This window comes from Cervus canadensis, chromosome 16, assembly GCF_019320065.1.
Source record: "Cervus canadensis isolate Bull #8, Minnesota chromosome 16, ASM1932006v1, whole genome shotgun sequence".
Lineage (NCBI taxonomy): Eukaryota > Metazoa > Chordata > Mammalia > Artiodactyla > Cervidae > Cervus > Cervus canadensis.
Window position 1 is genome coordinate 25,936,774 of NC_057401.1, and position 25,301 is coordinate 25,962,074.

The following is a 25,301-nucleotide window of genomic DNA, read 5'->3' on the forward strand; positions in this document are numbered from 1 at the left end:
GCATTTCTGGCATTTTTTGATATTTTGAAGTTTTATGGATTAATTGATAGCAATTTCATTATTTATAGTAATTGCTATTTGCTCGTTTGTTTAGCTCTTCATTTTCTTTGGTTGTATATACACTTGCCAGGCTCCTCTGTCCATGGAATTCTCCAGGCAGGAATACTGGAGTGGGTTGCCTTTTCCTTCCCCAGGGGATCTTCTCATAGCAGGGATCTAACAAGCGTCTCCTGCACTGCAGACAGATTCCTTACCATCTGAGCCACCAGGGAAGCCCATATACACATGAGGCCAATCAAATTAAAAGTTAATTCAAAAAAATTAAAAAAATAAAAGTTCAGTTCAGTATTATTTCATATTAGCATGTTATTTTCTTAACAAAAATAAGTCTGAAACTACTTTAAATTTGAAGGTTTTTTTTTTTTTTTGAGAACAAAGAAGTCATTCTTCAATAGGAAAGAATTTACTTCAGTTTAGTTCAGTTCAGTCACTCAGTCGTGTCCAACTCTTTGCGACCCCATGAATCACAGCACGCCAGGCCTCCCTGTCCATCACCAACTCCCGGAGTCTACTCAAACTCATGCCCATCGAGTCGGTGATGCCATCCAGCCATCTCATCCTCTGTCGTCCCCTTCTCCTCCTGCCCCCAATCCCTCCCGGCATCAGGGTCTTTTCCAATGAGTCAACTCTTCGCTTGAGGTAGAATTTACTTAGGTTGGTTTATTTGGCAGATGTTTTTGACTATACAAGTGAGACCCATTTCAATTCCTTATACTTGACATTATAGACACCACTGATGAACTACAAGCTAGGTTGGCAAATCTTCTTTTCTTGAACTTTAAGGGTAGTGTACAGTATTGCTGACATAGTAAAGATGGAACAACAAAAGCATTATCAATTTAGTGGACAACAGAAATGTCACATAAGTAGAAACATCACAAAATTATTTTGAAGACTGCATTTACTCAAACAACCTTAAAACTGAACCTCGAATTTGAAGTCAATTTCCTATTACATGCCAGTGTGGTAGAATTTGCCAGTGATTTTGTTATCAGCCTGAGACAAAGAAGTAAACATACAGATTTAACTCAGAGAAATGCACTGATGCTTGACTTGTGTTGGGAGAAAGTAGACATCCTTTATTTTGTGGGTTCTCCTTCTCAGAACTGTCCCATCATTTGGTCTTCCTTCTCTATCACATAGATAAGGACTTCTGCTCATGCTTGTCCTTATAGTGTTTCTCTAGGACACGGTCGTTAGTCTAGGGTGTTTTCATGGCCTGGGTATATAACAGGAGAAATTCAGAACTCAGAAGTCACATAAGAGCTAGAGAATAACCTTATGTAAATGCTAGATCCAGCTACAGACACAAGTTCATCCCTTTAAACTTTTTAGTTAGGTGAGCTACAATTTTTTTTTTTAATTTTAAGGTACATTGATTTGTATACAAAATAGTTTTGCACTAAAACCATTGTATTTTTGCATTAAAGTTATCAGCACTTATTGCCATCTAATAACAAAGATCAAATAAAATGACTATTTTTTTAATCAAAGAACTTTGGAAATTTTTGAATTTTAGTCAAGTCAAAAATGTGTTTAACCACTCACCTTTATTTTTAGCAACATTAAAAAAATTAAGATAATAATTAAAAGGTCAAGCTATGAAACACAAGTGAAAATAGAAGTGAATATGTATCAAATATTTTTGGAAGATATAGTCTGTTTAAAATAATGGTGAACATATTTAGTAATGCAAAAATATATACATCTATATGAATTAATCTGAACAAATGGGGGAGATATATACAACCAGTATTACGATACTGAGTTAACAGCTAAATTATATAAATGATTAAATATATAATTTTAAAAGACCTAAAATCAGTAAATGAATGATATACATTTTACACATGAAAAATGTAACTAGCAAAAATGACCCCCCCAAAAATATAAACTTTATTAGTAATTGAGGGAAGACAATAAAAGGAATCATGAGGTTTCATCAATCAATCAACATAAAAATAAAAAGGGAGAATACCAACTGTTACTTTCTTACTTAGTTGATGGCATTTTTAATATTTATAACATTTTGCAAGGACATTTGACAGTATGTTTAAAATACTAAAAATGTTTATGTGCTTTATTTTTGTCATACCACCTCTGAGAAGATAGTGTATGAATCTAATATCAAATTAGGAAGAAGTACATTTAGAAAGTTGTTAACAAACATCTTTATAACACTAAGAAATGAAAAGCAATGTAAAAGTTCAAATGTGTAGGTCTGTTAAATTGTTATACAGCCTCTAAATTTATAAGGGATACCTTATAAACTTTAAAAATGATGGTTTTGAAGAGCCTAATGCAATGAAAATTTTCTGGAATTTTCATTGGAAATGGAAAAGTGGTATACAAATGATATGTTGACTACAGTTATAGCTATGATATCAATATAATTAAGCTACTGTTAACATTCTTATTTAATAAGTAGCACCAAGGAATTCATCAGCTCTTTGAATATCCAGAATAATTTTAATCCAAGCCTTATACAGTATAAAAAAGGAACTGAAATTACATCAGATAACTTAATGAGGAAAAAATAGGGCATAAAAACTAGAAAAATACAGCATAATATGCACTGCTTTGGGGATGGAAAAATACTTGCCAAGCTTGAATATGTTGAAACAAAGGGAAATATATTGTTTATTAAAACTAATAGATATTTAAACTCCTAATTATCAACTGAAAGCATGACTAAAATTAATAGCAAACATGACAATAGAAGAAAAATTGGATAATACGATAAAATTTTTTGCGTACTAAAAATTGATACAAAGACACCGAGATTCCAGCAAACATCAAAATAATTCACAAAATGAAATAAAAATAGTTAATGAACATATGAAATATATTAAGCTTGATAGTAAGGGGGAAAATCTTAAAATGAAATACTTCCCTCTGTTTATCAAATCAGGAAAGATTTAACCAATTAAGTGTGCTACAGGGAAGGCAGAGTCAGATTGGATCTCACAAGAGACTGACAATACTAACAAGTGACATCACTTTTCTGAAAAGCAATTTGGCAAAATGTAGAAAAACGTTTATACTCTTCTGTCCAGTAACTTCATTTCTGAAAATCTAAAAAGTGAAAGTGAAAGTGCCTCAATCTTGTCTGACTCTTTGTGACCCCATGGACTATACAGTCCATGGAAGTCTCTAGGCCAGAATACTGGAGTAGGTAGCCTTTCCCTTCTCCAGGGGACCTTCCCAACCCAAGGATCGAACCCAGGTCTCCTGCACTGCAGGTGGATTTTTTTTACCAGCTGAGCTACAGTGGAAGCCCAAGAGTGCTGGAGTGGGTAACCTATCGCTTCTCCAGGGGATCTTCCCGACCCAGGAATCACCTGCATTGCAGGCGGATTCTTTACCAAATGAGCTATCAGGGAAGCCCTCCAAAAATCTAAGCCAAGGTTAAAAACTTGGAGTGTGGTTAAAGATTCTGACACAACAATGCTTACTGTAGTAGCATTTAACATGAAAAATATGTGGTGGTCAACCCTGAGTGAATGCTAATAGAAATTATTAATATAGTGTCCATATGATAGGATATTGGAAAGTTTTAAAAACCTGTAAATTTAAAGAAATAAACATTAAACCAGAAAAATAAGATAAATATTTAATATTATTATCAATCTGATCATGTAATTTTTAAAAAATGTAGAAAATAATATTTAACATTCAATATTTAAACATTAAATGTCTAATGGTGATTTTCTCTGAATTTTGGAATTATGGTAAAAATTATTTCCTTTTCAGAAATTTTCCAGATATACTGTATACCATGCAAAGAGTAACTGCTTTATGAGGATGCGTTTTTTTTTTTGCTTGTTAATATTGCATTAAAAAATTTTGAGTACATTCATAAAGACGTGAGATGTTATTTAAATATGTTATTGGTTCTACTATTACAGTCCATCATGTCTTCAAGCTACCACCATTTCTGCACCCCTGTTTTCTGAATTCTTAAATTCCAACTCAAAAAAAAAGTGTACTTTATGACCAACCTAGACAGCATATTAAAAAGCAGAGACATTACTTTACCAACAAAGGTCCATCTCGTCAAGGTTATGGTTTTTCCAGTTGTCATGTATGGATGTGAGAGTTGGACTATAAAGAAAGCTGAGCGCTGAAGAACTGATACTTTTGAACTGTAGTACTGGAGAAAACTCTTGAGAGTCCCTTGGACTGCAAGGAGATCCAACCAGTCCACCCTAAAGGATATCAGTCCTGAAGATTCATTGGAAGGACTGATGCTGAAGCTGAAACTCCAATACTTTGGCCACCTGATGTGAAGAACTGACTCATTGGGAAAGACCCTGATGCTGGGAAAGATTGAAAGCAAGAGGAAAAGGCAATGACAAAGGATGAGATGATTGGATGGCATCACTGACTCAACGGACGTGAGTTTGAGTTAACTCCGGGAGTTGGTGATGGATAGGGAGGCCTGGCGTGCTGCAGTCCATGTAGTCGCAAAGAGTCAGACACAACTGAGCAACCGAACTGAACTGAACTGGAAAGTGCAAGTGACAATCTGTCAATATTAGTTGAGCTTCAATTTTTGCATCATCTTCTTCCACTTTCATGAAAAAAAAAATCACTTTCAACAGCAGGAATACTGCCATGGGGACAAATGAAAATAGTCAAATCATATTATTGGCTTTTTATTCCATGAATATGGCTTTAAAAATCAAGCATTACAAAGGCAACCCCGTATAAACTTCCTCTCTTTTGCTCTTGGTACTATGCTGAAAGGAAGGAAACAAGGAGATGCAGACAGTGCTCAATCAGAATAAACAGTTTATTCAAAAAGGATGCTATGCTTTGCACCAAATATTACCATCATTGCAGGTACCTGGGCAAGCAATATATTCTATGATAGTAGAAAATACATTACATTGCTTCCAAATGGGTGGTAACCATGCTCTCTAGTAAAATAAATATCTGTGGCAAATGACACATACCTATTTAATGACACTTTGAGTTCATGTGAAGTTTGGCAGTGTAATAAAAGTCTTATCTCTTGCTTTCACTGTTATTGCACAGATTTAAACTGCTGTCTCAGAGGCAGTTTTACTATCTTTTTCAATCTAGCCCATAAAAGTGAGACTTGATTTGCTTAGCATGAGAACAGATCAATAAAAGCTCAGTTATACAGCAGATTAGATCACTAACTTGGAGATCAAAGATGTTAAATACAACTTGTATAGAAAAACTAGATCAAAAGTTGAGCTCAGACACACGGTACATATTTGCAGAACTCAAAATAGCCTTTCCTCTATTCCAGCAATTTACCTTAAGTCTTGTCATGGTCATTGTATGTTGAAGTAGCTTACACATGGCTGACAATATTTTAAATATACATAGTATATGCATATTTTAAAGTCCTTTTGTACTAATTTTTTCAATTCTTCCTCTAAAATAAATGCTGAAAGGTGTTCACCAAGACACTAAGTTCATTTTAAAAACTATTTATTATTATTATTAAAATGTTAGGATAGATTTTTTCATATGGAAAACAAAATGCACTATTAAATACAAGTCATTACTTCTAACATTATCTTCAAATTTTTATTTTGTAGTAAGTCTGTACAAAATTTTTGTTGAAATAAAGAAACATCTGTAATCCCAGTTGTAAATTTGTTGAATTGATCTATCAAATATTTGTACAGTTGCTTAAATAATTTAAGAAATTAAATACTGGCTCTCACCTTGCCCTTCTCTCTCTGCTGCTTCTGACTCCACTGAGAACATGTATAGGTTCAAGTGTGATATATTCCTTTACAGGCTTTTTATCACATATGGGGAAAAAGAAATAAAATCACTAAGACAAGGCAAAACAATCACCATTACCACCACAACAAAGTCCTCCAGCTATAGCCTCCTGATGTGAAAGTGTAATGTTATTAAACATTTTCACTCTGGCATATTCATAGCCTTTTAGCTCAAACTCCGTGATACAAACTCATTCAAGTGAACCCTTATAGTTTCGCTCATGGACCCCATTTCCCCACTCTGCTTTTACACTTCAAGCATTTCCTGATTCCATCTTTTCTTCAGCTTTGCAGCACAACTTGAATTCTGCAATTCCTGGCAAAAGAGGCCTGATAGCCCCCGAAAGGTCACTTGGTCTTAATTCATATGTTGTCAATTCTCCACTATCTTTTTAAACATCCATTTGGCATCTTGATATGCTGTTCTTTCCAGTGTTTCTCCTGAAGATATGTCCCCAAGATGTGACAAACACTGAGGGTGGAGTACAAAGAAGCAAATAAGAAAACAAGTATTACCCATAATCACGTATGCCCAAAATAAGTTCTTAACATAACATTGTATATCTTTCCATACTTTGTTTTTGCATAAAATTTCTTCTTAAAAATCACAGTGCACATTTTTCTCATTTAAATAAATAGACAAAATATTTAACACATAATATATATTATGCATATATATGAAAGTTGTTTTAAATGTTAATAAACACACACAGATATTTTAACATGGTCAGATGTAAACTGTTCTTTTAAAAAATTGTAAGTAGGGAAAACAGCTCATAAATTGCTATGAATATTCATTACTCAACTGAAAGCCTTTTTGTTTTTCACAAAAACTTGCCAACAACCTATGTCCAAAAATATTTAAATCCTGATAGATTCTAACTAACCAATTTGTTATTACTAATAAAGAAAATAATTCTTTTAAAATGTGAAAATTTCAATTATACTGTAGTTTTAGAAAAAAAGTCAAAATTTAAGAAATAAATTAAAGAGTGAAATTTTAAATTGCATAGGCTACTCTATGTTATGAAATTAAAAGACGGTTGCTCCTTGGAAGAAAAGCTATGACCAACTTAGATAGCATATTAAAAAGCAGAGACATTACTTTGCCAACAAAGGTCTGTCTAGTCAAAGCTATGATTTTTCCAGTAGTCATGTATGGATATGAGAATTGGACCATAAAGAAAGCTGAGCACCAAAGAATTGATGCTTTTGAACTGTGGTGTTGGAGAAGAGTCTTGAGAGTCCCTTGGACTGCAAGGAGATCCAATCTGTCCATCCTATAGGAAAAAAGGACTGATGCGAAAGCTTGAAACTCCAATACTTTGGCCACCTGATGCAAAGGACTGATTCATTGGAAAAGACCCTGACGCTAGCAAAGATTGAAAGCAGGAGGAGAAGGCGACGACAGAGGTGAGATGGTTGGATGGCATTATTGACTTGATGGGCATGAGTTTGAGCAAGCTTCAGGAGTTGGTGACGGACAGGGAAGCCTGATGTGCTGCAGTCCATGGGCTCTCAAAGAGTTGGACACGACTGAGAGACTGAACTGAACTGAACTCTATGCTATATTTGTAGCACTTTAATTCTATATGGCCTTTGGAGGTTGGAAGCATGTTGATAATATTCATCCAGTTGAGAACTTAACCAAACATCTGATACTAGTATATTATGACTTAATTTTGTTCATTTTGTGTATTAAGCTAACAATTGTTTACACTAGAATTAACTTAAAAAAATACCTTAAGTATTTTGGTGTAAATTGTGTAGGTGTTTTTATGTAAATCACATAGCCTGGTGCTATTGCTTTTGCACATAGATTTCATAAATCTGGGAGCTTTCTTGAGAAAATAATCATACAGAAATGTGAAGAATTTATAATTGTGATAATTACTTTAAAAAAATTCTAGGTCTTTGTTTAGTTCTCAAAGAAATTTGACTTTAAAATCATCATTAGATGGTTTTAAATCTTTGTAATGTACATTTTGTGTTTCTAATATTTGCATTAAAATATGAGGTCCATTGAATACTCATTGTTTCAATAAAATCAGCCTTCTGACTGAGGAGATATATCCCTCAGAAAAAGAAACACAATACTTGCAGGAAGAAATACCCAAAATGAGTCTGTTTTTCTCTTATGAAAACCAAGTATTATTGGCTGATCTTGGAACAGATTCTGACAAACAGTGGTCATACCAAATTGTGGTTGCTTCACACATAACTTTCAAAGTAAATGTTACCACAAAGATAATATGTGAAAGGCTAAGAATTGTTAGTCATGTTTTCATTATTTCTTTTAAATCTTAAACTCTTCTCCTAAGGCAAATACTGTTAAGGATGTAATCAAAATCTCTTTCCTTTAATCACATTTATAGTATTTTCCTTTTTTTCTATTACTATGACATGGTGGCAATGTTGTCCATGAAATAGTCAGTTTGATAATATAATTAATATCTCTACTTGTATGCTTAATAATAATCCCGATTTTTATTATTTAATATTTTGGGGAGATTTATAACTGAATACCTAGATACATGCATTGATTTTATGATGTAAAATTTTTACATTTACCTTCATGATTTTATGATGTTTATAAGTTAGAGATGCTAGTCTTTTCTCTTTCACTAATGATTGACATGAGCATGGTGAATATATTTCCTGGCACAATCTATCTTTCTGAGTCTAAAGGCATTTCAGAGGTAGTAGAGGGTGGTCACCTTGATGTGATTGCAGAAGGAAGACATTATCACGGAAGGATTGATTGTTAAGAATGAAGTAGTCAGGAACAAATGCAATATGCAAAGATTGTGAAAGACTGCTTTATAAGAAAAATCAGAGTTGAATTCTGGTTTTGATGTTCTGCATCTTCTTTACAAACAGTGCATGCCAAGTAGTTTTGAAAATTCCCCTCAGTGTGGAATTAGACTGAGAAAAATAAATGACACAAATTTATATTATATTAGAACTATTTCAGTATTTACTTTAAAAGGCAAGTGAAAGGTGAAGTAAATAAGCAACTAAACTCTTTCAGGAGGAAAGACATCTTTGCTTTAATTGTCTGAATATTTAATTACCTAATCAGGATTTGTATTATATTTTCTTCCTCCTTTTTCTTAGTTTGGTGTAATAATAGTTACACATGGATTTTAGTTATTATGATATTAGAGAGTGTGAAATATAAGACTATATAAGATTTCTTCCTCTGGAAACTTCACCCCTAACCCTGAAAGAAAACATTACTATGCTCTTCTCTCAAACAGATTAGGTAAGGATACTGTGCAATCTGAACGTGAAAGGCTCATTTACCATAATTAAATAAAATTTACTATATAACTTATAAAATAGTCATGACAACCCATGTTGCAAATATTGTCCATTCTCCGTTATACCTCTATACCAATGTGAGATGAGCATACTTTTGTTTTTGTGGATAGATAATTGACATATAATCAAAATGGAAAATTAAGTAATTATACCCTGCATTTCTTTTAATGTTAGAGTGAATAGGAATAGCATTTCCAAGACAGGTCAGATGATGGCCAGAAAGAATAGTCTCTTTGTGTTTTGTTTTTGTACATCAACTAGCTATTTCACAACTATGATGAATCCAATTATTTCAATTTTGTCTTTGTTCAAATTGGTCAAATAAAGTATTCTACCATATATTATTCCTATAGCTTTGACTGCCAGTTGTAAATATAATTTTGAACCAAATTTTCTAGGTACAAATTTTCTGCTTCAATTTTAAAGGTATATCCACATTTTGTAGGTGAATCCTAACACACAGGGCATGAGCAAAATATCAAACTAAATAGCATTTTATTAATTGTTCATAATTTTTATAAGAAGAGTCTTCCTTAATGACATATGATTTGTCTTAAATTATAACAAACTATTTCTGTAATTTAAAAACATCCAAAAAATAATAAAAAGCATTCACACACTAATCCAGCATGTCTTTAGAATAAACACTGACTTGTTGTTCAGTCACAAAGTCGTGTCTGACTCTTTGCTACCCCATGGACAGCAGCACATCAGGCTTCCTTATCTTTTACCATCTCATGGAGTTCACTCAAACTCATGTTCATTGAGTTGGTGATATCATCCAACTGTCTCATCCTCTGTTGCTCCCTTCTTCTCCTGCCCTCAGACTTTCCCAGAGTCAGCATCTATTCCAATGACTCAGCTCTTTGCATCAGGTGGTAAATGTATTGGAGCTTCAGCTTCAACATCAGTCCTTGCAATGAACATTCATTGTTGATTTCCTAGTCTATGATTATTTCCAGTTTTGACACTGTATATGCTAGCACATTGGAACTCATTCCCATATATGTTTCATTCTTCAATCAGTCTTAAATTTTTCATTTTAAAAATTATGAGGATTAAGAATCAAGAGCTTAAGTCTAGAAGTTAAGAGAAACATTAAGCAAAGCAAATATCCTTGGAATACTTAATGGAAGATGGAGGAAAGAAAGTCTGGGCTTTCAATCTCTGTTTTAAGGTACTCTATAAGAAGGAAGGGAAGCACACAGTTATATAGACTAAGTTAAACCCTGGGTTTGATGGAATGGGGTTTAGTAATGAAAACTACCAACAATGGTGCCTGATTCTCTCACTCCATCTCAAACATTTAAGTTACACTGTGTTCTTGGGCCCTAGTGGGAAATGGTAATCAAGACAAGCAGGTTGCAAGCAAGTGTCCAATAATTAGAAGGGCATTGATCATCTTTACAGAGAATAGAACAGAAATTAAAAAAATATTTTTTTTAAAAAAAGCAGAAAAACGAGTGAATATCCCCCCCTAACAGTGGTAACAAAACAAGGCAAACACATTCACAGGATCTCTTTGGACTGTGGAGAGGAAGAACCTGAAGCGAAAGGTAAGTGAAAACCGTCACACACTGATTAGTCCTAAACTCAGTTTTGCAAATATGCTGGTGGCAATACTTAAAGTGTGATCTTCTTTTATTTTTCTGAATGTGAAACTATTGCTTAAAAACACTTTTTCCTATATTTTTACAGCTCTGTTTTTCTTACAATATCTTAAGTTTTTAACCACAAACTTTTTTTCTTTATCTGGGAAGTGGATGAAGGAAAGGAGAGGCGGCAGGTAGGCGAGTAGCAATAAAAACTATTTTTTACTGTAATCTAAACTTAAGTGTTCTCAGTTTCTTGAAGCTCTGAAGTGTTTATATACAAAATTATTGGGAAAAGAAAAGAAAAATACATAGAATTTCTATATTCGCTTTTATGTTAGCTCCTTAAACATGCAATTTTTACAGTAAATTTTAGAGCGTATTTATAATATAACTGACTTTAGCTTTTAGCATTAGCTCCATGTTACTGTCTGCAAATGTTTTTCCAGTGACAGCATACATTGGTTACACTGGTAATGTCTTTGTATTTCCATAGTCTGTGGTATCTATTTTCATCTTTTGTTTTGCTTTTTGCATTTCTATATAGTTGCTTCCTTTAATCTCAGCTGTGGGTTTTTTGTTTTTTTTTCATACTCACTTTTTATGGTCTGTTTGTCACTGACTGGTCTTTGAAATCCTCTTGAGAGAATTTTGCCACTGTAAGCTAAATGCTACAACAAATAACTTTCACAAACTTTTTCTCACTCATAGCACAATCAAGGCAGATCACTAGAAGTGGGGGTGGGTGGGGGTTGGGTTGGGAGGGAGTTCATTTTTTGCATTATACAGTTGGGCAGAAACAATCTTTCCATGTGGTGCCTCTGCCATCCTCTAAAAAATGTCATGGATATTTACTGAGACTTGTGCTTCAGACCCTTAGATGAGGAGAGAGAATAAGAATCTTAACCACATAACCTGAAATGATATCCATCACTACCCTTATCCCGTTAACATGGAGTAGCCATTTGGCTTCTCTTAAACTCCAGGGCAAATGGGAAATGTAGTCTGGTCACATACCCAGAGGAAAAGTAGATGCTGGTGAGCACTTCCAGAATCTGCCAAAACTATAGTCCTGATCATTTCTTTTGTCTATAACCTTTGAATGTTACTCAACATATACTTCAGTATCATGAAGTTGCCCAACCTATGCACCTTTAGGAAGCTATAAATAAATATAATTGTGCCAGTTTATTTATTTATTTATTATTATTTTTTTTTCCAGTGGGTTTGTCATACATTGATATGATTCAGCCATGGATTTACATGTATTCCCAATCCCGATCCCCCCTCCCACCTCCCTCTCCACCCGATTCCTCTGGGTCTTCCCAGTGCACCAGGCCGGAGCACTTGTCTCATGCATCCCACCTGGGCTGGTGATCTGTTTCACCATAGATAGTATACATGCTGTTCTTTTGAAATATCCCACCCTCTACCAGAAAATTACTAGAGCTAATCAATGAATATAGTAAAGTTGCAGGATATAAAATTAACACACAGAAATCCCTTGCATTCCTATATACTAACAATGAAAAAACAGAAAGAGAAATTAAGGAAACAATACCATTCACCATTGCAACAAAAAGAATAAAATACTTAGGAGTATATCTACCTAAAGAAACAAAAGACCTATACATAGAAAACTATAAAACACTGATGAAAGAAATCAAAGAGGACACAAACAGATGGAGAAACATACCGTGTTCATGAATTGGGAGAATCAATATTGTCAAAATGGCTATTCTACCCAAAGCAATCTATAGATTCAGTGCAATCCCTATCAAGCTACCAACTGTATTTTTCACAGAACTAGACCAAAGAATTTCACAATTTGTATGGAAATACAAAAAACCTCGAATAGCCAAAGTAATCTTGAGAAAGAAGAATGGAACTGGAGGAATCAACCTGCCTGACTACAGACTCTACTACAAAGCCACAGTCATCAAGACAGTATGGTACGTGCCAGTTTATTTAGATTTCAGTATTTTTATTCTATATGGACCATTGTAACATCTTTTGGCAATTTTAATTCTAATTAAGAATCTATCCCATTATAATATGTTCCATTCAAATCCACATTCTTTGCCACAAGTAATATTATCCAAGAACTTTCTCTTTAAGTAATAATTTAATTACTCAAATTTCAAATATGTATTACATGATTCTAATTCTTTTTTGAGAAGGAGGGTGAATAATAGAATTATATTTGGTTTTTGTTAAAGAGAATGCCTTTAGAACTTTTAATTATGTCTTTAAAAAGTCAAGGTATTACCCTTAAGCTCTTATTTGACTTTTCAAAAAGAACAAACTCACTTTAAAATTTGAAAAATAATCTTTTTATTCCCTATCAGTTCAGTTCAGTTCATTTCAGTTGCTCATTCATGTCTGACTCTTTGTGACCCCATGCACGCCAAGCCTCCCTGTCCATCACCAACTCCCAGAGTTTACTCAAACTCATATCCATCTAGTCGGTGATGCCATCCAGCCATCTCATCCTCTGTCGTCCCCTTCTCCTCCTGCCGCCAATCCCTCCCAGCATCAGGGTCTTTTCCAATGAGTCAGCTCTTTGCATCAGGTGGCCAAAGTATTGGAGTTTCAGCTTCAGCATCAGTCCTTCCAATGAACACCCAGGACTGATCTCCTTTGGGGTGGACTGGTTGGATCTCCTTGCAGTCCAAGGGACTCTCAAGAGTCTTATCCAACATCACAGTTCAAAAGCATCAATTTTTCGGCACTCAGCTTTCACCACAGTCCAACTCTCACATCCATACATGACCACTGGGAAAACCATAGCCTTGACTAGACAGACCTTTGTTGGCAAAGTAATGTCTCTGCTTTTTATTTATTCCCTATACTGACAATGAAATTCCCAAAGAAAAAAACCATGAGATAATAATTCTACATTTCTTAATATGGATTGCTTTTAACCTAATGTAGGTCTTCTACATTTTAGACCTAGAGTATAAGCTTGTTGCCCCATTAAACAGCAAAGCTAAACTGAACTAGAGAAAGGAATTGAGTTAGTGTAATAAAAGAGTCTATAGGCTTAGATTTGAATCTAGCTTATGAAAAAATGAAGAATGCGTGAGGTCATGTTGAATAGAAATCAGAATAGGTTGGGCTTAGCAAGGATGTTGTGAACATCTCAGACAGTTTCCAGAAAAAAAGTATAAGAGGTTTTTGTAAGATTTTGGACTGCAAGATAAAGATCAAAATAGCAAACTGAATAATAAAATCAGTAACTTTATTTAGCTAAAAATTAAATATCAAAAGGTAATTTTTGAACAAACTGTAAATTGACAGAAAAATGGTAATGTGGTACATATGGAAGTTAAAATGTGGGTGAAATTAATATTTACAGAGCCAAGTTTTCATAAGTGAATTCACAAATGTAGCCATGAGATATTAAACTAGTGACTGTGTTAAATTCATACCAGATGCAATATTTTACAAATGCAGGAAATTTAGTTATCAAATTAGGAGTGACGGATAGTGACTGAACTAATTAAGCAGGAACTCCATAAGCAATTTACCTCATTAAAGGTTTGCAGTTCTGTATCTGCCACAAAATTTATTCAGTACCTATTTTAAATAATAAAGGATAAAAATCAAGTTTAATTGACATTTTAATAGAAAGCATATCAATTAAAATTATCTATGAAAAAAGACTCTTCCTAAAACAATTATTGTTTGAAGTGCAGCAGATCTATTTGTTGTCAACTTAAAAGAGCAAAATGGAACTGAATTCGATAGTAACATGAGGTGTGGGAAATTCAGCAGAGGCCCTCAGTCTTCATCAGCTAATTACACAGAGCATTTGGATCCATTCACTAGTATTGTTATCAATGTTATGACTATTTTATTTCATTAATTTTATAAGCTAATGCTTTTGCCACATACTGCTGTTCTCCAAACCTTTCTATTGCCTCATTTTATGAAATGAGAGAATGCATTATATCTGGAGTTAAATAGTCTAGTTCAAATCATGGTTCTGCTTCTAATTGGTTGTGTAACTCTGAGAAATTCTTATATAATCCTTAGTTATGCTCATACATAAAGTAAGATAATAACAGAATTTAGGACAGTGAAAAGAGATAATGCATTCAGAGGGGTTGGTGTAGCCCTAGCCCCATGGTAAATTCTCTGTTCAGGTAAGCTATTACTGTTTTCTGTTTTTATTCTTTTTGTGATTGCCACTATTATTATTGCTCTGGACTCAGATCCCACTGAAAGTATAAAATTAGTGTGAGAAATTGATATTCAATTTAGCATTCAACAAAACCAGATTGTGATTGCAAAATAAAGATAATGAAAATATTATATAATTGATATCAGTTGTAAGCTAAAGCCGAAACATTATTTCTGATTATTTCATAAAAGATCACTAAAACTCAGTGCCCACACATGAGCTATTACTTAGACATGTAGAAAAGATGTGTTGTGGAATCTTAACTGCCATCTTTGAGTAAACAATTTTTGCTACATCCAAGTTATTGTCTTACTTTCATTGTTTTTTATTTCTCAAGCCTTGAAATTCCAAAATCTCTGAAAAGGTGAAAATTCACCCTTTTCTGATGAGTCTTATTGAATTTTAATCACATTCTTATTAAAATTCAGTAGCCAGATAGTATATTTGCATCTTTGCTTTACCACCTAAAAATAGAAATAAAGCCTATCTCACACAATAAATCTAAATAAGATTATTAGTGATAATAGTTCGAAAAACAAGAAAGTGCTTCATGAATCTACAATGTTTGAGCTGAAAGTTCAGGAAGTGTTAGAAAGAATTGTGTTTAGTCTTAGATAGATACTAGTGGTAGAAATTTCCGCTCCAACAATGACAGTTCATTCCCCTCCATCACCTCAATGGAGAGCAAAAGTTATTCTCATCTATATCTAGCATCCTTATAATCTGGAATTGGAGACCATATTAGTTTGGTAGGGTTGACATAGCAAATACCAGAGACTGGGTAGCTTAAACAGTAGAAATTAGTTGTCTCAAAATTCCAGTAACTAGAAATCTGAGGACAAGATGTTGGCAGAGTTGGTTTCTTCTGAGCTCATCTTCCTTCTATGTATGCCCTAATCTCTGCTTAAGAGAATACCAACTGCTTTGGATTAGGGCCCACCCATATGCTCTCACTTAATTTTAATTACCTCTTTAAAGGCTTTGTCTCCAAACACAATCACATTCTAAAGTACTAGGGATTCGAGCAGTATGTGTTTGGTGGGGTGAGGGGGAATACAGTTCAGCACATAACACATAGAGAAACAGAGAAATCTTGAGATTCTTTTCTTATGTATTTTTCAGATGTCCTAAAGAAAGATTTTTCTTGCCACAAACCTCTCACCTTTGCAATATAAGATAAAAAAGCACTAAAATATTTTTTTTAATGTATATGTCACGCCCCTCTTCCGCAGACATTGGGGGTGACTATTAGATAATGTGATAAGAGAAGTGACATATTACCCTACAGTTAGGAAAAGATTTACTCCTTTCTTCATCCAGAGCAACTTAATTCTGTCAACGGAGCCATACAGATTGGCAAAATATGAAAGTGCGCACGAATCAAATAAGAAAATCAATGCAGTTTTTTCTATCCTGAGTAAGGCTTCAACTATTAATGCTTCAGAAATATATTATTTGCCTTTTCATCAATTCACACTTGTCTTTGTCCCTGCATAATTTATACATATAAAAGGATAAGAGTGTAGCTATTTTACTAAAGCTGTGTTGTCCAAGTGTGTACCACAGGTACAAAATGTTTCCTTTTTTCTTCTCCTGTTGTTTCAGCGCTACTTAATGACTAAAAACTGAATACCAAGGACAATCATGAGCACTTAAGGCCCAATTCATAAAAAAATGATGCAAGCCATTTATGCACAAATGTTGCCACTTTCATATGGAAACAAGGTACATAAAGAATTCTCCTTTGTGATTCATAAACCCTCTTTAAGGTAATTTTGTTGCTCAGTTTTGTACCTCAGGAGAGCAAAACTCTAAAAGAGAGAAGTAGGAAAGAAAAGAAAACCTACAGATATACTTATAGTCCTATTTGCATAAAAAGCCACAGCAAGCCTTTTATGCAATATTAATTAAACATATATTAGACAGTGGTGTGTGGATTGTATAGTCATTACCCACTTTAGTCAAGAATATAAAATATCCTTGAATATAGCTAAGAATATAAAATAGAAAACATTTAAAAACACACACAGTGCTCACTTGTTCTCTTTCAGACAGACCCAGAATCTTTATCATTCTGAGTTGATTTACCTACATATATTCCAAGAGAATAAAGTACTGGTAGAAATACTCAGACTCCGTGTCCAGTCTTTATTGCCTACTCTAGGAAATTAGAGGCAGAAAAAACTTCTCTATAATTTGCTTAGAATATGTCTAAGTATAAAGGTTATTGAGTCTGATGTTTGTTTTCTATGAATGCTAACACTTTAGATGCATTTGAGATGATTAGAAACTGAAGTGATACGGCTGACAGAAAGAGTTTTCCATGTCAGACAGGAATATATTATTATTGACCATGACTGGATTCAAAATTACTATTCGAGAGCCTAAAAAACAAGGTCAATAAAAGTCCAGTCTCTTCAAATGTGAAATAAATGAGAACTTTGTATAAGTTCCACTCATTGTGGCCAATGTCACGATTTACTGATATTTCAGCTCAACAGTCTTCACAATTTCAGAATAACAAAATGCTAACCATACCCTGTGGCAGTTGTACAAATAAAAATTATGAAGAAAAATGGAGAACTGTAGAGAAACAGTATTTACTAGGCATTGCGTGTCTGCTATGCTTCTTTCCACACTGTGTTAAAACCCCACACGTTCATACTCCCAAATCCATTCTTTGTCTGTTGCCATCCTATCCTGTGCCCAGGGAGACTAACCTTGAAGGCTGACCTCCATTTAAGTTCAGCCAGTGGGAAGTACTGACAAACAGTGGGGAGCTGGAGGAGAAAGGGGTTCGGGTCTTTCTTCCTCACTGCTTGCCTGTCCCAGTGCTGTGACTCTGCCCGTGGTCCACCAGTGACCACATCTCCTGTTTGATGGTACTCCTCTAGGGCTCACCTTTCACCGGGCTCTGAGGTCACCATTTTCCTTCCTTGTTCCCTCAGTAATGAGACTGAGGGTGGCTTCTTTCCATTGCCAATCTGGGACCTCTTGTCTCCCTAATTCTTTTCACATTCATAAGTCATCCTTTCTTAAAGATTTTTGTAGAAGTAATTCTGGAAAATTTCTGTGTTTTGTGGGAAATTTAACTAACAGACATCCAAGATGTTATGTTTCTAATTGATTTCTATTTTGTATGACTACAGTGTGGTTAGTGTATAATTGTTCTATTGGCTTCACTTTGTATGGCTTACACTGTCAATTTTAGGTTGAACCCATCAGAAACCTTCATTCCACAGCACATCAGGTACAATGACACAAAACTAGGTTAAAGCCCATCAATCTCTGAGTAAGCAATGAATAGAATTTGATAATGATGATGTTTAATATATGTACTTGGTGACTGGATTGAGTACCAACTTATTCAATTAGCAAAACCTTACTGGTTGACTACATTTGTAAAGCATTTTATAAGGACAGAAGATGAGTAGGATACATAGATATCTAATATCAATGCTACTTTTAATAATAGCAACCACTATTGTAAGAACCATAATTAATACTTAATAAATGCTTTCTTTGTGTTAAGCACTGTGCCTTTAGCTTATTTAAACATAGCCCATTCAAATGAAGCAAGTAGTATAGTATTATTTTTATTTATTTATTTTTTTACAATGAAGTAGTTGTAGCTTGAAAAGGGAAAGTGTTAGTTGCTCAGCCTTGTCCAACAGTTTGTGATCCTTTGGACTATAGTCTGCCAGGCTCTCTCTTCATGGAATTCTCCAGAATCCTTGAGTGGGGTAGCCGTTCCTTTTTCTGCAAGTTAGAGTTTAAAGAAGTTATAAGAGTTGCCCAAGGTCACTCAGCAGATAAATGGCAGAATTGGAACTTGTTCCCACAACTGTTTTGATTCTAAAACTAAGCTCTTAACCGCCATACCATCATGGTGCTGAAGGAGGAAACAGACAGAACAGGCTCCATCTTGAAAGCAGGACTCCATCTTGGGTTGGACTGTGGCCTTTGATCTATATGCCCAGTATCTATGGAAACGACATACCAACTGGAAAACCAGACCCCCTGGATGGAAGAGCCCCAGGGCTCATACCTAGACTCTCTATTGCCTAAAAGAATACCCTAATTATCTGTGTAACTGAATAGAATCATAAATTCTATTATGCTTATTGGGGTATGACCACAGGCCTATTGATAATTGTCCACTGTTAACTACCTAGGCTTAAGGCATATGAATCACGGGTTAACTTTGATTGTATCTTTCTTTTCCTTTGTTCAGACTAGTTTCAGGGAATCTGGGGAGGTGGGTTTGGGCATGTACACTTAGGATATATAAGGTTTTCAGAAAAACTGGTCAGGGTCCTTGGCTAAGAGGAGACTCTGCCTTGGGCCCGCCGGTGTAATAAACTGCACTCCACTTTCTGCATTGTCCTTCTGAGTGAGTTTGTTTCCCAGAACGCATGACAACAACAGTAAAACAAAACAGAAAACCAAACAAAACAGAAAGATACAGTCATCTGTGGAAAATTCTTTGAACTTTATGCATATAATTTTCCATTACAGCTTTTTTTCTTAATAATTTTAAAGAGTCATATTTATTAAGGCTATAAAGCTATTGTTGTATCTATGGTAAATATTAGTTCCAGTTTTTCTAGGGAATTATACTATGAATCTTTTCTATGTGGTAATTTTCACTGCTTTTGTGCTAGAAAAGATCTTACTCATTTAAAAATGTCTTGAATATTCATCCAAATATTGGATTTTTCAGCCAAAGATTTTATTTTTGTGGAGTTGACTTACCTGTATGGTAAAAGCAGATATTTAACCATTTTTTTAAACTATTAAAGTTTCCTAACTTTTAATTAAATAGCCACTCAGCCTCTTTTATAAAAGGCCTTTGACCATTTTTCTCTAAAAGCAATGTATTAGCCCCCTGGAGACACAGTTTCTTCTGAAACCTATCCAGTGGTAAATGTTTATTTCTCAAACATCTCAGGTAACATGGGCAATCTTGATCCTTAATGCTGTTTTCAAATAATTCTCTTCCTCCCTCCATAAAAACATCCAACCTGAACCTTATGTCATCACTGTACTTCACCCATAGCCCTCTCTTTTGCAAATCCCTACAGAATTCTGATCACTTCCCTTTATCATCTGAAGATTTAACACTTGTTTCACTATCATTCTCTCCAACTCTACTTCTGTCTTAATTCTTGCTAATTCTACCACCCATATAGATGATGCTTCTAATACCATGGCCTTTCAGTTTCTTGGTCTCTTGTTACTGTTGAGTCTGAATCTTTGCAACCCCATGGACTGCAGCATGCTAGGCTTCCCTGTTCTTCATCATCTCCCGGATGTTGCTCAAACTCACGTTCATTGAGTCCTACAATCTCATCCACCCTACCATCTCATCCTCTGTCGTTCCCTTCTCCTCCTGCCTTCAATCTTTCCCAGCATCAGGGTCTTTTCAAATGAGTCAGCTCTTCACATCAGGTGGCCAAAGTATTGGAGTTTCAGCTTCAGTATCAGTCCTTCCAATGAACATGCAGGACTGATTTCCTTTAGGATAGACTGGTTTGATCTCAAGAGTCTTCTCCAACACCACAGTTCAAAAGCAGCAATTCTTTGGTGCTCAGCTTTCCTTATGGTCCATTTGATGACTACTAGAAAAACCATAGCTTTGACTACATGGACCTTTATCAGCAACATAATGCTTCTGCTTTTTAATATGCCATCTAGGTTGGTCATAGCTTTTCTTCCAAGGAGCAAGCATCTATTAATATCATGGTTGCCATCACCATCTGCAATGGCTTTGGAGCCCACTAAAATAAAGTCTGTCACTTGTCCATAATTTTTGTTCTCAATTCTACTTCACCCACTTATTCCCATAATACATTTCTAGAATTAATTGCCAGTAACTGTAAATCCCATATAATCTCAATTTTAAATCTTCTATCCTGCCGTTATCAGCATCCACCTTTATAGCTTCTATCTTCAATCTTTCTGCCTTCTCCTTCTTTCTCATGCTCTTTCCTTGTTTCTCAATTCACTTGGGAAATTGAATCAATTAGAAGTTATTTTTCACATGCTTCTAGTATTATCTACCTACTCACTTGCTTCTATCTTCTTTCCTATTATCAAGGATGAATTATCCATGAGCCTAAGGAAAGCCAAACCTGCCATTAAATCTCATCCCTTCTTTCTTCTTAAGGACCTTGCTCTAGAAAATGTCTCTTCTCTTTCTTGCATAATCCATTTTTTTTCCTTTTTATGGAAAAAATTTCCTACAAACCCACAAAGTTGCTGTTATAGACCTCATTCTAAAAACAAAAACCAAAAGACACTGTCTTGTGACATTCTCTAGTTACTGCCTGTATTTGCCTTCTCTTTACAGGAAATATTTTTTAAAAGCCTATATTCATTAGAGTATCTTCAGTTTCTCCACTCCTATTCTTCTTTAAGGCTACTCCAATCTTGTTTTGTTTCCACCATGATATTTTGGCAGCTTTTAACTAGAACATTAATGATGAATGCATTGCTAAACCCAATGCATATAATTTTTTTGTTCTTGTTTTACTTGATCATCAGGAACATTTAATTCTGCTGATAACTCAGGGCACTCTACACTTCTGGATGTTCTTTGTGCTTGATTGTGCCATTTTCCCATTTCTTTCTCATCTTCCAGTCCTGTGAATATTAAGGTCTCTGTCTGTTGATGCATTTTTTCTTTCTCCAAATTGTGACTTAAATTCCATCTCTATACTGATGCCTCACAAATTAAGTTTCTAGTCTGGATATTTCTTTTGTACTCCAAATCTGTATACTTACACATCTAACTACCTTGACATCTCCATGTATATACCTAGTAACTCTAATGTAAAGAACCCAGAACTTACCTTCTAATCAACCCCCAAAATACTTTTTCCAGAGTCTTGCCCAAGTTGTTATTGTGGGTCACACTCTGATGTAAGTATTTTGAAACTATGAATCCACTTAAGCTTCATAACAATTCTTTGAGATAAGTACGATTATGCCCCAATTTCACATGTGAAGTAATTGAGGAGGTAAGAGATAAATAACCTACATCCAAGGCCATAACAATGCTTGAGCAAGAATTACATATCCTGACAGTCTGCCTCCTGAGACTATGATCTTAACCACGGCCCCATGCCACACTCATGCTTTCTGGCCTCGAAACTGGGAATCCTCTTTCACTCATCCTAACCCTTTAGGTGACGGTGAGGTGAGGTGTTAGTCACTCAATCATGTCTGACTCTTTACGAGCCCATGGATTGTAGCCCACCAGGATCCTCTCTCCATGGAATTCTCCAGGCAAAAAGACTGGAGTAGGTTGCCATTCCCTTCTCCAGGGGAATCTTCCTGGCAAAGGGATTGAATCCAGGTCTCCTGCATTGCAGGCAGATTCTTTACATTCTGAGCCACCAGGGAAGTCCCTAACTCTTTAATGAAATCACTCAGCAAATCCTGCTAGCTCCACTTTGAAATTTGTACGTATACTCAGAATCTGATCACTTTCTCACACGTTCCCTGTTACTGGGGACAGTTGAGGTAATTACAATGGTCTAAGGTAGCCCTGCATAATCTCCATACACCTAACCCGCTTGCTCTCGTTTCCTCTGACCTCAACACCGACCCTCTCCCCTTGCTCGTTCTATGGCAGATGTTGTTGTTGTTGTACTTAGTTGCTAAGGCATGTCCAACTCTCTGCAGCTCCTTGGACGGTAGCCCACCAGGCTCCTCTGCCCATGGAATTTTCAAGGCAAGAATACTGGAGAAGGTTGCCATTTCCTACCCCGGGGGTTTTCCTGACCCAGGGATTGAAGCCGTGTCTTTTACATCTCCTGCATTGGCAGGTGGATTCTTTATGACTAGCACCACCTGGGAAGCCCCATTCCAGATACACTGGTCTTATTTTCTTCAAACACTCCAGAGATGGTTGTATATTAGGAAGAGTGGCTTTTTGCTTTTGTTTTTTTGATCATTTTCAGATACGTTCATGGCTCATTTCTCGGAATACTTTTAATTGTTTCTCAAATTTCACCTTTGTTTTAAAGGCTTTCACTGGCCATTTTTCTTCAAAATCTGCCCTCCTCCAATTCTCATCTTTTTTTTTTTTTTTTTTGCTTTATTTTTCTCCATATCATAACAAATGATATACTTTACTTATGAATCCTGTTGATAAAGCTATCTCCCTGAACTAGAGTATAAGCTACACTAGTGCATTCCCAGGTTGGCTAACTACTATATTCTCAGCTCTTATAAGGCTGCCTAGCACACAGTAGGAGGTAAATCAATATTTCCTGAAAGTATGACACGTGCACTTTTTCATTGGTACGTATTGTTTCTTTTAGCATGTTTTAAATTATTTTATGAAAAAAAAATAAATTATTTTATGTAGTAGGGTACTAGGGTATTTTTCAAGAAAAGATTTTTCAAGAAAATCTAACAGGAATCTCTGCATCACACAACTTTCGTTATAATTTCATACTGTGTTTCAATATATTATAAATTTTTCTCATGATAGTCATCATAGCTAAGACTTTCTCTTTGGGGACTCCAGATGCTACTACTATTACAATCATAAACACTCTTTAACATCTTCTTTTTTCAAAAATGTTGGCTCACCACATCTCTTAAATTCTACTATGTAAAAATGATCCTTCTTTATTTTCTCAAGAGTTGTCTATTAATTTTCTTACAACCTACTTCTACCTCAAACCACTTAAATTTGATTTTTATTCCTAGGATTCCACCAAAGCTGTTCTTTTCAATAACTATATCAATGATTTCCAGCTGACTATATGAAATGTACTGTTTTATTTCATAATTTTACTATACTTGATAATTCAGCAATATCCTTCATAATCGATCCCTTTCTTCTTTCTGAAGTATTTTCAACTCTTAGCTTCTGTGAGGCTAACAATGTATTTTTGGTTTTCCTACTTCCTCATTGGTTCTCCATTCTGGGGCTCTCTTTCTGGCTTATTTTACTATCTTCCAAATAGAGCAGCTCAGAATTGGATAATTGGTAAACTTTTCTTCATTGTAATTATAAGTAAAATTCAAATATTGTCTGTTGCTATCAAGTCTGGAATCTATATTTTAGGTCGGATTACCAAAATAAATATATCTAATTTCTTACTCAATTTTTCTCCTAACACTTCACAAACATTCCAAACACAGTGCATCTAAAATTGAATCGATTTTTTTTTCTCCCTCAAATTTTCCATTTCAGTGTTTCTTGTTTCATCAGAGACATATACTCCCAAATGCTTAAGCCAGAATAATGGGAGACATTCCCATCAATTCCCTATTTCTCACTAAGCAACCGCCAATTTCTATATGTTCTACTATCTAAGTACGTTCTAAATACTTTCTTTTCTCATTTTTCATGGCTGATCTCTGGTCCAAATTCCTATCATTTTTCTCTTTAACAATTGGAGGAGTATCCTAATTGACCACTCTGCCTCTCAATGAATTCTTTATTCAGCAGGCAGTGATCCTTTTAAAAATTAAAAATCGATCCATGTTGCTCCTCCTTTAAATTCTAAATGAAATCTGCTGCTCATGGAAAAAATACAAAGTTTTCATTACAACCATTACCTGCCTCTCTAGCATTATCTCAGGTCATTCAACGCCTCTGAACTGAAGAGTAAGAAATTGTGTTTCTTTTTTCAGTTTTAGCTACTAAGTTGCTTCTGAATGTAGGAAATTTGTGTTTGCTTTCCATTTTCTCAAGAATCCTTGTACAACCCCTCCAAGATATCTCACCTCTTGATTTATAGATACATAGATAACATTTTTGTTCTGTATATTTTACATATGGGTTCCACATATTTCTGTTCTTTGTTGCTTTCAAAGTATAGTTTTCTTTTTCTCATGATTTTAAAAACTGATTATTACTGGCACATAGAAAATCCTCTTAAACTTTAAGCATCTAATATTCAACATTCTTGCATATTTTAAGGCACTTATCGATTTTTAAGAATTTCATAGGATATAATCATATTATTCATGGCAAACAGAAGCCAGAGAGTGGAAACAGTGACAAACTTTATTTTCTCGAGCTCCAAAATCATTGCGGACAACAACTGCAGCCATGAAATGAAAAGACAGTTGCTCCTTGGAAGGCTATAACATACCTAGACAGCACATTAAAAAGCAGGGACGTCATTTTGTTGTCAAAAGTCTTTCTACTCAAAGCTATGATTTTTCCAGTAGTCATATGCAGATGTGAGAGTTGGACCATAAGGGAGGCCACACACTGAATAATAGATGGTTTTGAATTGTGGTGCTGGAGAAAACTCTTGAGAATCCCTTGGACTGCAAGAAGACCAAACCAGTTAATCCTAAAAGAAATCAACCCTGAATATTCATTAGAAGGATTGATGC